Source organism: Dromaius novaehollandiae, chromosome 7, assembly GCF_036370855.1.
Source record: "Dromaius novaehollandiae isolate bDroNov1 chromosome 7, bDroNov1.hap1, whole genome shotgun sequence".
Classification (NCBI taxonomy): domain Eukaryota; kingdom Metazoa; phylum Chordata; class Aves; order Casuariiformes; family Dromaiidae; genus Dromaius; species Dromaius novaehollandiae.
The window spans coordinates 46,750,341-46,767,721 of record NC_088104.1 but is presented as its reverse complement, the minus strand read 5'-3'; the positions used below and the strand labels follow the sequence as shown (position 1 = coordinate 46,767,721).

Below are 17,381 nucleotides of genomic sequence, written 5' to 3'. Positions count from 1 at the left end.
GCTTTCCAGAGCAGTACTGTGTTTGCTAAACTGGCCTGGGACCAGGCAGTAGCCGAAGACTCAGTGGCAGCAGTGACTGCCTTGAAGGGAAGCACCTTCTCTCCCAGTGTATGTATGTGCATAGCTGGGTCAGGAGAGAGCAGAATAGCTAGTGCAAGCCAAGAGATGGGGAAGGCACCTGTAGTGGGGCTCTTTGGGGTCCCAGGTCCCCTCCCCTCCCAGAGCTTTTCCAAACCTTACACAGACATGATCAGGATGCAGTGTGCGTGAATTGATGAAGAGGCCAGAGCTTGAGACTGCCCCTGTTGTGCCTTTACTTTGCATTTACCCTTGCAGTGAGATTTACCATACAGTATTAGTTCTATCACTATTATAAGCATCCCAAATCACCCAAATTTTTTAAGACAAGCTTTCCTCACCTTCCACCCCTCCAGGAATCACTCCGGCTCTGGGGTAACGTCAGGTTCTTGCAAGTGTTAGAGGGCTTCCTGGTGGCCTGGCGCTTCACTCCAGCATCCACCCACATTTGTGGTGCTTTTGAACCACTTATAAATAGATTGGGTTCATGCAACTGTTTCATGTGTAACCATGGAACTGAGGGGAAGTGGCTCAGATCTCATGCACAACATACAGGCTCTGGTGTCATCCCAGCCATCCATCAATGTTAAAACCATTATGAAATCCAGAAGAAATTCTGACATGCAAGTGCTCACCCCTCTTTGGGAGAGTTTGGGAGGGGGGGGAAGATTTAAAAAAAGTAGCAAGCAAGCAAGCAAACTGGCAGAGCTCCTGCCACAAGGAATGAATTTGCACACACACTTTGATCCCTTTATGATTTTTTTATTTGTGTTAGCCACATCCTCTTCGCTGCACCACTCAGCAAAAGATGCTTTAAATTAGATGAGGCTTGGAAAACACTCTCTTTGCGGCTCCCTTCCCCCAGCCTTGCCTGCCCCCAAGGCTTAGTATTGGTCTGGTAGCCAGAGCCTTGCCTAACATGAAACTGGCACAAATGAAAAGACGGATAAATAAACGTCCAGGAATCTTGTTTGTCATATTTAATCCATCACGTTTCCCAAACAGACTGGTCAAAAAAAGCTGCAGCAGTGTTTACATCATCCTGATTGAAAGCTATATCCGTGCATACAATACCATTCCTGGATGTAGCTCCAGTTTCACATGAAAGCAGCTATCGTCCTGTCTGCACTTACCACTGCAAACAGCAATCTTTGCCTTTCTTCCTTCTCTCATTCCTGCCCAGTCCAGACTCCATCACTTGCACACTCATTTCTGTTCACCTGATTTTTTTTCCTGTCCTTCTTAAAGGGTTCTGGTGAGTGTTGCCCAATTCTGTGATTTCCTGGTACTCACTGGGTGATGAGCAAGCAAGATTCATTAGATTGCTAGGAGACAATTGCTCACTATCCTCATGAAAGTGGCACAATGCAACCACTTAATAAGCAACCTGGTAGGGTTCTCCATCATCATGAGCACATGTCTAATACTCTGCACTGAGGCTGGGAGCAGCAACCCTATTTCTAGGTGGGAAAAGACACTGCCAAAAACATGGGTCAAGCCCATGCAAATAAGGGCTACTTTCCATTTCAGTGACTGGAAGGCAAAACTGGAAGAGAAGAAAAGTTATTTCAACGCGGGGTCAAAGAGTGGGATACATTCAGTGATCCTACATCCAGGCAGTTGGGGACAAGCAATTATAGTAGTGAAGTTTAGAAAGAACCACAGGGAGTCTGAAAGCTCCCCATGCTATGGGCCACAAAACATTTGGGGCTCAACAGAATGAACAAAAAAGGAAAAGAAAAAAAAAATGAACTCCAACCTGCTTTGGATCTGTTTGACCCAAAATGATGCGTTCTACTTACTTCTTGGGCCTTGTTCTTAAAAGAAAACCAATCAAAACTGTCTTTTTTCATTACCGCCTTTCCTCCCACACATTCCCAGCTTCTTCTCCTGTGGCCAAAATTATTCATCCCACTGGATGCAAATCATCCACTGTAAATTGCATTTTTTTGTGGTAAATGGTTTCACCAGAAAATGTCATGCTATGCTGCCTCTAGTGATTCTCATTCCACTCAGATATGTGTATTTAGGTAACATATTTTTCCCACTTCACTCCCCATATAGAGTAAGCCCTACATTGCAAGGTATTTTAACACTGCCACACAGTTAAATTCATTGGTAACTTTATAAAAAACTCCTGATTTTTAAGCCTCACTCTGAATTGGTTGAACCCAGGTGTGATTTTTAATCACATATATTGGCACTATTGTCCAGAGGTTGGACTTTGCAAAGGCATTTGGGAGAGCCAGCTGAGATTTGAAAGGCATTGAAAAACTGGGCTCTGATATTGACATCCCTTTGGGTTTTGAGTGAGTTCTGAGACTTATAGCTGAAAACCTCCATCCTCAAAAGGAAATAGCACATGTTTTATTCAGACAAACAATACAGACATTTCCCAGGTGCCTCCTAACACCCCTAACACCCCATGGAATAAAAATAAGGTTGTCAGAGGATGCATCACAGATAAATCAGTATTTTGGCTGTCAGAAAATACCTGTCTATTTTTAAAGCACTACCAGCATCCTTACTTCTGAACTTGCGGTCTTGCAGAGGCCTAAGACAATGTTATGTCAAGTAACAGCAAATCATATAACTTTATAAGAAGTTTTTAATCCTAGTAAAAAATAAGAGACTGTAAACCCATTTTTACCCTTCCTCCTTCACCTCTTGCCTGCTCAAAAGCTGGAGCAGTTTCTGGCCTCCAGATGTCAAACCCACAAGTTCTCCCCCTTTTGCTATTTTTGCTGTACGCTTTGATCTTTTGCAACTGCTGCCCAGGGAAGGAGAGGGGAGGCACAGGTTCAGATGGTGGGTGCTGTGCCATGGGCTGCTTGAGTGCAGGATAGGGGAAAGATAGTGGGAAGAGAGAGACGGAGGGGCTGTGTGGACAGAAAAAATGAGGAAGGATTAGGGGTGGGCAAAAAGGAAGGTGCTGGGAAGAGCTGGCTGAGTGGAAGGGACATGGTGCTGGGAGGGTGCCTGCCTGCACTGGCGAGTGAGAGCTGGGCTCGAACCTGCAGACCTGGGCTTGGAGGGAGCCCAAGGGGCCTGAGTATTGGGCTGGTATCCTGAGCTGACTGCATGGGGCAGCAGCTGCTGGGGAGACCTGCAGCACCTGAGCTTGGCAGGCAAAAGTTACCAGGGAAGAAAAATGGGAAGGCAGAGGCACTCTGGCTGTGTTCACTGCAAAGACAGTCTAGCATGCTCTGGCCCTTTTGAGAGTCCTGTGAACTCAGCAAAATTTTCTGTTTTTGTCACAGTGTTTGCCCTGGGGAGGGAGAGAAGGGCTGTAGTCTCTGAGAGCAGAGCAGGGGCTGAATGGCTCATCCTGGGTTGGAATGAGTTTTTTCCCTATTTCCTATTGCTTTGAGCCCAAGCAGGCAGCAGCACCTGATGGCAAGTTCCTGTCTTGAACCATACAGGCAGCTGGAAGTGCAGAATAAACTCCTTAGCCACTGCTCCTCTCCCCAAAATACTTGTCTCCATTCCAAATAAATTTCACCTGCTCTGGAGACAATTCATCAACCCAGGTATTCCTCTTTCCTATGCATTGAGGGTTGAATGCCACAGCATTTAACATGGGGGAATGTGCTATATATAGCTGGAGGTATAGTTGTGACATATGAATCACTCGCTACCAGCAGGGCCTCTGACTTTCAGGCATCCCCAGGAGAGATGGGATTCCCGCTCAAAGGAAGCAAGTCATGCCCAGAGCAGTGTGTCCATCATAATTTACTGCATGATCAATTTACTCCATTATCAATGCACTGTATCACCCCACAATGCCTTAGGTTGACTAACACCTTGATATCCGCTCTATCTCAAAAAAGAAGCTTTTGCATGTGATACCAGCCTAGGAAAAAAAATTATCGTATCAATGGGCCTTGTTCTGGGGCAAAGGAAACAATAACAGCTGGAGAGTCAATGTCCAGTTTGAGAGTGGTGAATATCTTCTTTTTGCTTCACTGCCAATGTTTTATTATTTTGGCGGATAATATATGAGAGATTCACTCAACAACTTTAGGTTGACGATAATGCTGAGATGACTGTGTGTCTTGATGCTTTTGTTGCCAAAAAAGACAAAAGAAAACTTCACGTTTTTAAAAAACCTACAGGAAAAAATCAAGTGAGGTTCACAGACTGTGCCCACTCTACATCTTTGTCGCAATCAGCGTCAGCTTCCCCGGGTCTTTAAAAGAGTGTGAGTGTGCATGTTCAGGCTCACATAGACATGCTGCTGATGGGATTACTGTGCTCACCATTCAGCAGTGCCTTTACCGTCCACCCTGACTTCTCGCTAGGATCCATTTCTAGAAGAGCATTCCTCTCTAGAAGCGAAGGCTGGGTACTGCTTGCTCCTTCTCATACAGAACTGGGGATACATGTGTGACTGAAAAAAGTCACATCGGACATTTGCCCAATCTCTGAATCATGGTTTTCTCCTGGCCTACACATTTTCTGCCATGGGCTGGAGGTAAGGAAATATTTAGGCATATTACATAAATAGAAATGGGCAAAGACAGTGTAACCCACACTGAGAAACTGTGGTTCCTTACGCCCTTGAAGTAACTGAGACAAAATACTGAGGACTGCAAATCTTGACACTTTAAAGCTCCAGCTTTAAAATGAGAATAAGAACAGAGACTTCATTTGCTATGGGTACAGAAAGACCATAGAAAGGCAAGTTTTTCTTAAGGATGTCCTTGCCCTTTAATTTCCAAAGTGATCATTGCTTTTTAACAGCACATATTCCAGTTCAATGTGCTTCAGGACAAACTGGTTTTGCATGGACTTTTCACCTTTTTTTGCAAGTGAACAAAACCTTTGGTCAAAATCATGCCCATTTTCCTAAAGAGCAGCAAATATAAGGCCTGGCTGCGTCATCCCTACATGGTCTAATTGACCTGAGTTTGAAGAGGCAACATTGACGCTCTAAGTCAATGGAAATAAATGCAGGACACTCAACCTGGTTACGTGTTTCATGCAAGTCTCCTTGAAAATTAGCTAGCCAAAGCCCAACTATGACAGCTGCACATGCAGTCTCGGTGCCTGGTAGATGCTGGTACAGGTCCCAGGCAGGTGAAACAGCTCCACTTCTGTCCCTTGTTCCTCCACAAACATGCTTCCTAGCTCTCTGCCCATCCTCCTTGAGCTTCACTTCTTTTCTGAAGTGGGGTATGCTGGAATAATTTTCCCTCTTTACCAAGCTTGTTACCTTGATGGATATTATGGTGCTGTTTCTCTCAGCTGCAAAAGAATCTCAGTGCCTCCCCAAAACCCAGCTCCATCAACTCTGTCTCAATCCCTGATTCCAGCTCTGGCAACAAAGGTCCTGTCATGACATGGCACAGCTTTCCTGACCAAGGGATGTCCTGTGCCTTCAAACACAGCACATCTGGGCATCCTTACAATCCTGATGTATCCCAGGCATCTTGCAAGCTTGCAGACAGGTTCCATGCTCAGACATGCAACAGGTTTAATGCATCCAGGGCATGCCAAAATGGCAGAGAGCTGCAGAGATATCCTGAAGCCTGGATAATCACTTCCCAACTGGACAGAGGTAGAAAACTGCAAAAAGCAACAGCCTGCTGCCAAAACAGGATGAGGTTAGGAGTTATGCCTGAGCACAAGAGTGGCCCTCCCCATAAGCCTAGTCTTTGTTGGAGGTGGGAGCACACAGGTAGGACAGCCTGACCCGCAAGGCTCTCCTGAGGAACCCACTGGTGGAGCGAGTCACATGTTAATGCCTGATACCTTCTGGAGTAGCCTGTAACCAGGCTAAAAAAGTGGATGATAAGGATATCAAAGAGATATAGCACATCTTTTCAGAAAACCGGATGCCTTCAGAGCCAGAGCAGCACAAGAAGAGTTACGAGTCATTACACTGGAAGCAGAGAAGCACACAGTCTGCCCAACAGCATCAGGCCACCAGGCTCCCAAGCCAGAGCAGCATTTGAGATGCAGAGAGCTAAGGTGATTTAGAAGGTAAAACACTTGCATTTGTGTCGAATTTCCCTCTCCTCTACTCCCCAGGACCGAATCAGTTGCCTGTTATTCTCCAGCCCCCCTTGCTACTCCCACCCTGCTCCCAGCTGCCGTCACCTCGTTGCTCATTGTGGCACCCGCTGGGTGACGACAGGCAGACTTTGTGTAGCTCATGTCAACAGTTGCACAATGCGCGTTCAGCAGGTTAGAGCCCTCCTCGGCCACCTTCCTGCCCCCGGAGGAGTTAACCTTGATCCCCTTTGGCTCATACTTGATCCAATCACCAGGTTCACCGCAATGTGGAAACTCACTCTAGCGACTATTATTCTTTTAAGTACAGTAGGGCTCCCTGCGCACAGTGCTTCCATTGTGTGCTTAGCTACAACGCTGGCCAAGAGCCAGGCTCACCCTGCCTAGCATGTAGGGACCATACCATGGGCATGCTGGCTTTTCTGGAGGCTCTTGCTTACCTTCTCCTGGGCATTTTGTTGCAGCCACTGAAGTGCAGAAACTAAAAACACTGTCAACGTCGTGCAGACAGGTGTTTCCTATATATATATGTATGTGTATGTGTATATATATACACATACATATATCTCTGATGTGGCACTGAAACTACTTTCTATTTTCCATTTAAAACCTTCAGTTTTGCCCCGAGGCACTTGTGAAAACAGGGCCATAATACATATTACAGACAGATACCACCACAGAAATCTCCTCTCCTCCAGCTGTAATGACTCTTTCCCTTGTAAACATATCAAATTGAGATCAAAATTCTCTCCTTCCAGATGAATTCTTGTGTCTCCACTAGCTACATATTTGTGGCTGTTTAGTATTCCCAATTTAGGCATTGGCAGAAACAAAGAATACGTGAATATAAGAATACATATGCTGAGAAATACCGTGCTGAAGGGTATCCCACCCTTAATTTAGATAGTAGAACTAAAATATCTTGTGTGTTTGTGTATATACATATGCATATATGTCATGGTACTTAAGCAAATGTTAGATCCACAGACCACTGAGCATTTGCTTCTCCTATGTCACATTTGGAAAAGTGCTAATGCCTTATGGGAAATAAGGAAAAATGTAAATATTTTGTTCCAAAGCAACATAGCTTACCGCTGTACTTTTCTGACTTTCTCTTCCTTTGCAGTATATGCCAAGCAAATAATGTACCAAAAGCTTCTGCATACAAGCTAATCCCATCCCTTTGAACCAGTATAACTGGGAGCAGGCTTTTTCCAGGTATGTTTTTTAACGCCATGCAAATCAGCAATTCGTAATGCCTGCTGTCCTCTTGGAAAAAAACCAACAGAGTTGATTGCCAGGGAAAGGGCTATAGTTGCAAAAACTGGACTCAAATCACCCCATTTCTATGCTGATCCAAGCCCTGACCAGGAAGAAGAGGGTGGTGTCCACTGCAGAGACTTCCAGCTTAGGATTGGTGCCTGGCAGGGCTGTCCACTCAAGGGACCCCACAGAGGGTCTCCAGATGAACAGCAGGAAGGGCAGCCCCATACTGAGAACAGCTCAGTGGGTGCAGAGAGATGCCAGCCTAGGGATGCAATGGGTTTGTAAAGTGGGTACGGCTTGCAGAATTTCATTGATAGTATGCTGTCGGCTGCTATCTTCAGGATGAAACTGATGGTCCCCAGACCAAGAAATACACCCAGGTAATAGAGCTCTGGAGCAGTGAGAAAATTAAACAAATACATTATTTCAGTGCAAAATTTTTTTTACAACTTTAGCGAGTGCTTACATGAGACATTCACTTCACAGCAGTACTATGTATGGCTTGGCATGCTGTTCCAGAAACCAGAGGAGAAACAAAATCAGGAGTGTTCCCCACAACACAGATCCCTCTCTGAGCATCATAACAACAAAGTAAATGAGGGTCAGAACTCAAAAAAAGCCACTTTATAGGAGCAGCTTAAGGAAAGGAATAAATTTATTAGGAGATTAAACTTCCCATGCACACACAGACTCCCATGAAAAATGAAGAGCTTGATACCAGGATAAGCTTGCCTAATGTACACCGGCTATAAAATATTTCATTAAACATCACTGTTCTCTTTCAGTGGACCAGCAGGCTGGTCCAGCAGGTTATCAGTTTAACAGGTTCCTACTACACTGTGCTTTATGGGACTCTCCTGTATTATTGGATATATTTTGGCTTGCTACAGAGAAAATGCTCTTGCCAAAAGGGTTGCTAGCACCTCAGAAGCTATTCATTATAAGAGGGCACCATTCTACAGCACTGTGCTCCGTTTGCGGAATTTTCCACTGATCTCCTGCCATACTGAGAGAGCACAGCACTGAAATTATTGCACTGAAATTCCTCTGAGACAGTATTATATTCCTCAGTCATATCTTCACCTATCGATTTCACTGTTAGTAGGGTTGTTATTTATATTACAGTTGTGCCCTGAGCACTCAGCCTCATTACACTCAGAACTGGAAAAACACAGAGATATCCCTCTCTCCAAATGCTGTGGGTGTAAACAGATCCATCAGAACAATAGCAGCAGCAAGGCAGCTTTATTACTCCTTTTTCCCCTTTCTTTGCATGGAAAACTGAACCCAGTTAAGTGAGATATGGAAGGCTGCATGGGGAGTTGGTGGCAGTTCAGAGAACAGGGCCTGCAGTGTCACACAGAGGTTTTAAAGTCACGGATGTACCACTGGCCAACAGGTTCAGGGGAGGTGGGAAACATGAGCCCTATTCTTTGCTGTGCCTCTGTCAAACAGGGATGCTCCCACCAACTGCAAGGGAGAAATACTGAAAGTCCTGTTCAGAGGGGAGGGTCTTGCAGGTGCCTTTTCCAGATGCCTAGAAGCATGGGAAGGGAAGCCAGGCTCTATGCAGGGAAGACCTGAACCTGAAATGCAGAAACCCTGTTATGGGAGCATAGGATAGCGCTCTCCAGTGGGAAGAGTTTGCTGACTACAGTTATGCAGTGTTGCATCTGGGCTCCCTACCAGCCACCTCTACTCAATGGGCATAGCTAAGCAAAGTACAGGCACAGGAGAACGTGAGGAGATGAGAGATGAACACACACACACACACACACACACACACACACACACACAACTGTGAGGCAGAGATGACAAAAAAGAGGTGCAATGTAAGCATTTTCCTCAGACCCACTTCTTCCTAGTGATTTCCATTGTCTCCAGCTGGAGACAACATCACACGCTTGCCTGCCATGGCCTTTGGAGTCAGCATTGGTGGGGAAGGGTGGGTTTTCTTGGACAGCCATCAGCCTCTCAGAATTAGTAGCCCCCTGTGCTGTCAAATGTTAAAATGCATAGGGGAATAGGTGCTCTGAGAATGAATTTATGAACCCTAATAAAAGTGGTGGGGGAGGAAAGATAATCAGGACAAATTGAAAAATGTTTCAGCTTTTGCATTCTTCCACCTTCTGTCCTAGAGGCCGGGAGACGTTCTCCCTCATGTCCTGCCAAGAAAAGAAATGGCCATAAAACTGCTGATATCATTTTCAGTCCCTCCCCACCCCCTTTGAATCTGCAAACCTCATCCCTGCTTCCTCCCAGAGAGGAGGAAATGGTTCAGGTTAAATTAGCGTGGAAGCTAGAAAGCCTGGAATTGGAATCATTTCCCCATTGGCCTTCAATGGGCTCTAAAGGGAAAAGCCTCCAGGCAGAACTGGAGAATGAAATCTCTTGCCAGGCCTTCTCCCACTTACACGTCCCAGTGTTTTACCTTGCAGGTTCTGCTTTAACACTTAGGTCTTTTTTATTGGGGTGGTGATAGGAATTGTTTTTCTTTCCTTCACCTTTTGCAGATGGACTTCCAGGGCAAACAAACAAAATAATTGACTAAGGCAAATGCAAGAGCAAAAAAGGATCACTTGGCAGGTAGAAATATTCTTGGAAATTTCACCTTTCCCAGAGGTCCTTTTGTCTCTCATTGTCAAGGCACCCCTGCTTGACGGAAATACATACCCTGCCCATCCAGCTGGCACCCTGCAGGTTTATTGCTGAAGACAGTAGCACTTTTTGTGCACAGCCTTAATGTTTGCATCTTTCAGGAACAAATACACTTAAAAATAGGTTTGGAATCCCCAGAGGGACCAAAGAGTACTGGGTACATACAGTTGTGCTTCAAAAACCAGATGAAGGCTTCTAAGAAGCAAGCACAGGGAAGATGGAGGGATGACATGAGGAGGGGGGATGCTCCAGGAACTCAGGTCTGAAAATTCAAGGCATTTACAGAAATACTTGAAGGAAGCTGGGTCTGCACTATGATCTCACTGTGTGAGATCAGTTCCCCAATCACACAGCAGCAGGAAATGGTCTGATTAAAACAGGGTGAAACATAGCTTCAGAGATGACAGGATTTTATAGGAAGGCCTGGAATGGAAAGCCACTGGAGGCTTCTGGAAGAGGAAGGTGTTTCCAGGGAAGTACCTTCATGAAGGAGCCCCCAAGCCTGGCTTGAGGCAGGTCTTTGGCACTGAGACTCCAGCTGGGAGTTTGAGACTCAGGCTCCTCTGTGCCAAGCACTGTACAAATACACATCAAAAGCAATCCTTCCCTGCAGGGTTTGGACTCTGTTGATTTAAAATATCCCCCATGCATGCAGGTATTTTGAATTTACTCCCCCAGGAGCCCAGGAAGGCAGTCATTTCCCCCATTTTGCAGATTTAAATGACTTCCTCAGGCTCACACAAGGAGCCTGTGGCAGAAGTAGGTGTAGGAATGAGGCTTCCTGAGTACCAGGTCTGCATGTTGAGTGCAAGACCAGCCTTCTCTCCAGAGAAATAGGGCGTAATTTCAGAGCTCTCGCAAGGCTGCTTGGAGAGAGGCACTAGAGCCCCAAGTCTAACTCTAAATCTGTTATACAGCACATCCTCCATCCCTTAGTTCTCACATACTGATATTGTTGAAAAAAAGCTGCCCTGGCTATCCCTGTAGGTCCCAGAGGAAATGATATGTTGGGACTCTGGTGGATGCACAAAATAACTTCCACCTAAGACAGGTGCTGTTTCAGCCTTTGCTGACTTGAGACAGACTAAACACTTCAGAGCAATTCCATTTTATCAGTCCTCAAGCTCAGAGGTTCCCAGACAGATCTTTATCCTCTGCTTTTGGGAGATGGTTATACTTTATATATTCAGGTATAATATTCTTAAAAACACAACCTATGAATGAGCAATCACTCCTCAAAGGCCTGGCACCAGGCTAGAGTCCAGGATGCAGAAGCATCTCTTGCAAATGTACAGAGGATTTGGGACTGGACTTCTCAAGCATTTTGAGAGTCTGCCCCAGCCTAGCACGGCTGTATTTCCAAACTGACAATTGGGATGCAGGCACTCTAGCTGCACTGTCTGGTTAAATGAGCATCTGCACAACACATTTTTAGTTCTCATGACCTTTAATCTCTCATTATCCAGCGAGCTTTAATAACCCTATACAGATGGGCCACTTACTGATACCTGGTTCCTGCCTCAACCCAGAACAATTGGGCTTTTGAAGAGACTAAGACATCACAGGGCTTCAGGAATGGTGGCGGAATTGGCCTCATCTCAAACTGAAGGAAAAGAGCAGATTAATATTGGTGGCCAAAATCTTTGCACTTTGAGAAAGGTCATGTGCAGCCCAGAGAAAGACAAAAAGCACAAGGTAAATGAAAAACTCTCACCCAGATTGGGTAATGCTAATTTGCACCAGCTGGCACTCTGCTAATATTTTGATACAGTCCTGTTTTCTCTCCAGAATAGGAACTTCACTTAGATTTTTCGCTCTCCCCCACCCCTTCCCTGCCCTTTCCTAGTGTTATAGTTCTGGCATGGTATCTCCCACCTTCCTTTATTAAAAGGGAACATATGAAGCAGATATAAATGCCAGATGAAAGAAGAGAAAAATAGAAGAAACCACTCAACCTCAACAATGCATCAAAACTCAGATTGTATACTACACTGTGCTGTCTTTCTCTCTTCCCTGCATCCCCATCACATGTGCACACTCTCACTCTCCTGCAGCCTCCCTTGCAGTATTAAAGGCAAACGGAACAGGCATGAAGGCCCTCTGTTATGAAGTTGAGCTCATGCATTCAGTTAAGAAAATGAAGATGAACCAATTCGACTGTGCATTATATATTTTAAGCTGAATTGCTCTTGTGAGGAAAGTTTCTTTTTCTCCTCTCAATAGATCATTTTCACATGATTCTCCATCTCCAGCTTCTATCTGGGATGCAAATATAGCAGAGCCCCAAGAGCTGCTAGCTTCTTGCCACATAAACCATTGACCAGAACACAAGAGAGAGATGTGGCTGATGTGGAAAGCTCACTAATCACCCTCGGAGAAGAGGGTTTCCTCTGTGAGCCACCGCAAACCTACTTTGCAAGCTACAATGAGTCCTGCATCTAGGAAGACTATTTTCTGCAGCGTTCATTTTCTGCCATACTATCTGAGTGCAGCCACCTTCACCTTACCCAAGTAATTTTGCTGATGTTGTAATAAAATAGTATCTACTGAAAGCTGTGCAGGAAAGCTTGTTTCCAGCCAATGCCTAGAAAACTTTGGAGAAGTCGGTGGTCTTGGTTGTCTCAAGGAACCTAATCAGCCTCCCAAACAGACAAAACAATTTTGCTAAATCCCAGGGAGAGAGGTTTCCAGGAGCATGTCGGTTGTACACTGATTGCACTTAGGGCAAAAGAAATAAAGAAATAATGTTGATGTCATCCAGTGCTGACCCTTTTGAAAAGTCTTCTGGACCTTTCCCTCTTATTTTCTACTTTTAAAATTACATTAAAGGCATCAACATTGGAATTAACTCATATTTTAGCCAAATAAAATGTGTTAAAGCAAGGCGCAAGCACCTGGCCAACATTTCAGACTGTCAGGGAGCTCACAGAATGTGTCTGAGTGCATGTATGATATGAGTCTTGGTGACAGCTACCTCCTGGAGAAGGTGGCGTCCACCTCCTTCATTGCCCTGGCAGAACATGGAGTGGGCTGCTGTATGTTTTCTCAGTGCTGAGTCCCATTAGCTGGTCATGGATGAAAGCTTCTGGAAGTCCACTTCTTGCATCCAGCTCCCATTTATCTACTTCCCTCTCACAGAGCCAGCAGGATTTGTGTTTTTTTAATCTACAGTTGGAAAATAGGACAGATGTCCTCACTGGGTCTCATTTTGAATGGATCTAAACTAGAAACAAATGTATTAGATGGGTTTAATGAATGCATGCTCATATCCTGTTCCAGCATATCTGACTTATTCAAAAAGAGCGGCTGGCTCCCATTTCATTTTTGGAGGGAGCTACTTTTCAGATGGGGTAATGGAAGTACCCCAGCAAAGAATATGATCCTCAGAGTAAAACATGACTTCTGTTGTGCTACCATAGAGCAGAGCAAAATGTAGGTGAGACAATATAGCAGAAAACATGAAAAATAAAAGAAAAGTGGTGTTTGCTTGCTGCCTCTATCCCCTATCTAGGCTGAAGCCATGCAATGCAGGGGAGAAGTGTTGGGATGGGAAACAGGACACCATGGCAGTGAAAGCTGAGTTAACTCTGGAGGAAAGATATGCTCTCAGATTCCTTTGAAAGCCCAAGGCTGCACTTCTAAGGTAAAGATCAGCACTTGAAAAAAGAGATCAGAGCCGCCTAGGAGAAAACAAGAAGAAGAAAACAAACAGAGGTGAAGTGGAGCAGGGAAGAAAGGTAGGGCTAAGATCAAAAGAAAAGGGCATGTTCAGTGAGCCACGGTACTGCCTACGAAGCTGAAGAGCACTCTGGTTCTGTTGGGTTTCCTTCGCTGGTCTCTACACACACCCTCAACACATGTGCTTCTGTTTGGACAGCTGACTGTCGCTGACCCTGGGTGATTGGAGTGGTTGGTGGGCTCGGCGATGCTGGTTGCTCGCTGTCTGGGCTGCTCCTGGGGGCTCTCAAGGGCAGCCCAAAGTGTGTGGTCAGGGCGCCACGCTCCCTCCCAAAGCAGGGGATTACAAAGAGCACAGCTGAGAAACTGCAAATGCATCAGAAAGAAGCAAAATAGGAGCAGGGGAATTCAGCATTGCAACCGCCTGAGACACCAGCATAAATCAAGACGGTCCATTCTGTTATTTTCTTTTAGCAGCCATTAGTGATGCATCTGTGTATAATGCATGTCCCAGAACTCTTAAAAAACTCTGATCTCTTCTTGTCCAAATATACTTTTCACAGCTGAAAAAGGCAACCAAATCACCCCAGCCCATTCCAGGCTATCAAAAGCAGGACAGAGATGAGACAAAGGAACGAATGACTTGTCACACCATCTATCATCTATTGTTTACAGGAGTCAGCGCCAGCATCTAAGGATAAACAACTGACAGGGAGCAGGGTGGCTGGAGAGCACAGGAGCTCATCTTCACCCATCACCCACCTGATATGAGATGTGAGTGAGTCTGTTCCCACCTCTCTTCCCTGTTAGCTTACTAGTGCCTGGTCTTTTTGGACTTCTTTTTGTAGCTGTTGTTGTTCCCCATATATATGAAGAATATAGGTATTGCCAAAAATGGACCATAGGACTTCTCCCCCTTTTTCCAACAAATCAGTCAAAAAGGTGCAAAGACAGAAGAAAGTTGGACTGTAAATTGGATGGAAAAGTAGAAGGTTCATTGGATGGGAAATTCAGCAGAAGCAAATTTTCCTCTGAATAGACAAAAAGCAAGTGAAGTGAAAGTGTAGCATCCTCTTGAGGCTTTTCCAGGGAAAGTCCTGTTTCCCTGCTGGGCTTGTGTTTGAATCCTGATGCCCTCACCTCAGCCGCCCATCCCACCTCCAAGACAAGCTCCCAACCTTTGCTACACGGAGGCTTCTTGTCACTAATGAAATTGCCATGTGAGCTGCTGCTGACATTAAAAGTGGGCAGGATTATGGCTCATTTAATGTTACAAGCATTTACATTATTTAACTAAGCTGTCAAAAGCAGCTGATGCCATGTCTCCTGTCACAACAATAGCTTGATTATTATATGGAACTGCTGCATCCACGTGGCTCTTGTGACTGGTTCCTTATCACAAACTTGAGGTGACATATTCAAAAGCTCCCAGATGGCTCCTTTCCAAAGACAGCAGGTGCATCAGAACACAGGCATGGGTTTTAAGCCTCCTCTCTGCCTCATGCTGAGTGGGGATTTGGTGTCTAGTGATGCCCATTCTACCCCAAACTTTGGACCAGCACTAAGAAATGATGTGTGTCAGCTCTTTCCCTCTAGAGACAGCCTCCCCGCAAAGTGAAAGGATCCAGAGCTTCTCTCATTAAGAAATCTCACTGTCCAGACCTCTCCAGATCTGCTGGAAACATGCGTCTTCAGCCTGTGATCGAATCCACCTCGTTCTGGAGCTGTTTGCAATCACCTCCTACTAGGGATTAATTTTGGTTTTGGTGTTTCTGGTGAAGATATCCAAAGCATCCATGATGGATCTGGTGCCTGGGGCAAACATTTTCAGACATGTATAGTCACAAAAACTTGACACTGGAAGGGACCTTCAGTGGTCTCTGGTCCAGCCCTGCTCAGAGCAGGACTAGCCCCAAAGACTGGATTGCTCAGTGTCTTGTCCAGTCAAATTTTGAAAACTTCCAAGGGAATTCGATATTTGAGCCATCATACAGTCAAGAGCCATCAGTATCAATTGATTCTGGGCATCTTCTTTTCTCCTGCTGCTGTGAAAATCCCAATCCCAATCTCCACTTTGGAGCTTACAGGTCTAAATCTCAATGTCCGCTTATGTTATTAGCAGAAACTGATGCAGCTTCTATTATTAGCAGAAACTGATGCAGCAAGCAGGCAGTGCTGGAGGACTCCAGACATTATCGTATATGCTTGGAGGCCAGTGTTACTCTCTGACACTAATGAGTTTGAGAAATAGCTGCACTCTTGGGGCCACAGTGTGACCCTGTTCAGTGATCCTGAACAAGGTCTCTCCTGAAATGCCCCTCCCTGTTTTTAATTTCCCTTGGAGTATTACACTGCCCTAAAAGCTTTACTCCACTTGTAAAGTTTGACATCTCTTTTGTGCTATTTTTAGAGGATGCTAGAACATGTTTCTCATTTTGGCCATCTTCACCTTCTTCTTATAATTATCAATAATATTTTTCTTTCCAGTCACTAGACTCATTCCCACGTTGGCTGCAAGGCTTCAACACCACTCACTCTTTAATTCAGTCTTCCTCTTTTTCAGGAGCATCTTCTCATAACACTGCCCTAGTGCTGCTACAGAACTATGGAAAATAAAAGCTTGGAAGACTCAGGGGTCTGACTCACTGGTTGCGAAGCACCTTAAATATATCCCTTTGTATGCCTTGTGTCATAAATGCTCTCTTTACAATGGCCACTGCCAGAAGCATGTGGCTGGACAGGGTGTCTGGCATGGCCTCGGGTCTTGGGCTGCCTATGTCAGGCACAGGCTTCCTGGTGAGCAGAGGGAAACTACGGGAAATACCAGCACTTGTGTCCTAGTGTCATGTTTTTCCACAACACAGGAGAAGCTGAGTGGAGCTGCATGTGCAGATCTGAGGAAGACTTCAGAGACCTCAAAACAGCCTCTTGGCCTCATGCTGTCTCTCCCTTTTCCATAAAACAACAGGTGTCCTATACCATTTTTTCTGACAGGAGGACACAAGGAGAGCCCCAAAACCTCGGATGGCCTCAAATACATTTTTTCTCCCCTGCAAGGTTGGGATTTGTGAGTCTGCTGTGGTGGGGCATCACTATTAGAGTACAAGGGATATATGCAGCTGTCCTGGTCTGCACAGGCTTCTCCTGATTTGGACAAGTCAAATATTCATCTCTGGAGCCCCAGGAATCAAGAGAAGTCCCGAGGTCCTAGTGGAATAGGAAGAGGAGGGGACATGCCTACCAGAACAAGGGAAGTAAAAGCTGGAAGAAGAAATAGGCTTTCTTGAACTTGACAAATATTCCAGATTTCTTTCTTTTCTCCCTTGGTATTGAATTGTGTTCAGTCTCCCATTGCACGAAACTGAAAAAAGGCAGTGTCTTCTACTTCTCACAAATAAATAAGGTGCTCAGGCTCTACCTTATCAGTTTGGGAAATGGACCAAATCCTGCCACGCGCTCTCAGGACAATGGCAGCTCAGTCTCTCTGCTGCATGAGAAAATGTTTGTATGGATTGCTGCATGCACACTAACTTCAGTGCAGCTCTGCCAGAAGATAAGTTGGGTCAGAAACTGATACAGACAGAGCAGGGAGGACACTGCTGTTGGCCCATGTATTGACAACACGTAGGGTAGCAGAGAGACAGAAAGGAAAGTTGTGTGTCCCAGCTGAGTAAACATTAGACTGC

The 17,381-nt window shown here is 45.3% G+C and overlaps 1 long non-coding RNA gene across 1 annotated transcript in view; it reads left to right on the top strand.

The window, feature by feature from the left end:
* Nucleotides 1–16,315, top strand: part of LOC135328976 (uncharacterized) — a 97,085-nt gene extending 80,770 nt beyond the window's left edge. The window contains exons 3-4 of the long non-coding RNA XR_010390105.1: nt 14,371–14,469; nt 16,259–16,315. This is a non-coding gene — a long non-coding RNA (uncharacterized LOC135328976). The remainder of the gene's footprint in view (nt 1–14,370; nt 14,470–16,258) is intronic.
* Nucleotides 16,316–17,381: the final 1,066 nt, after the last annotated feature.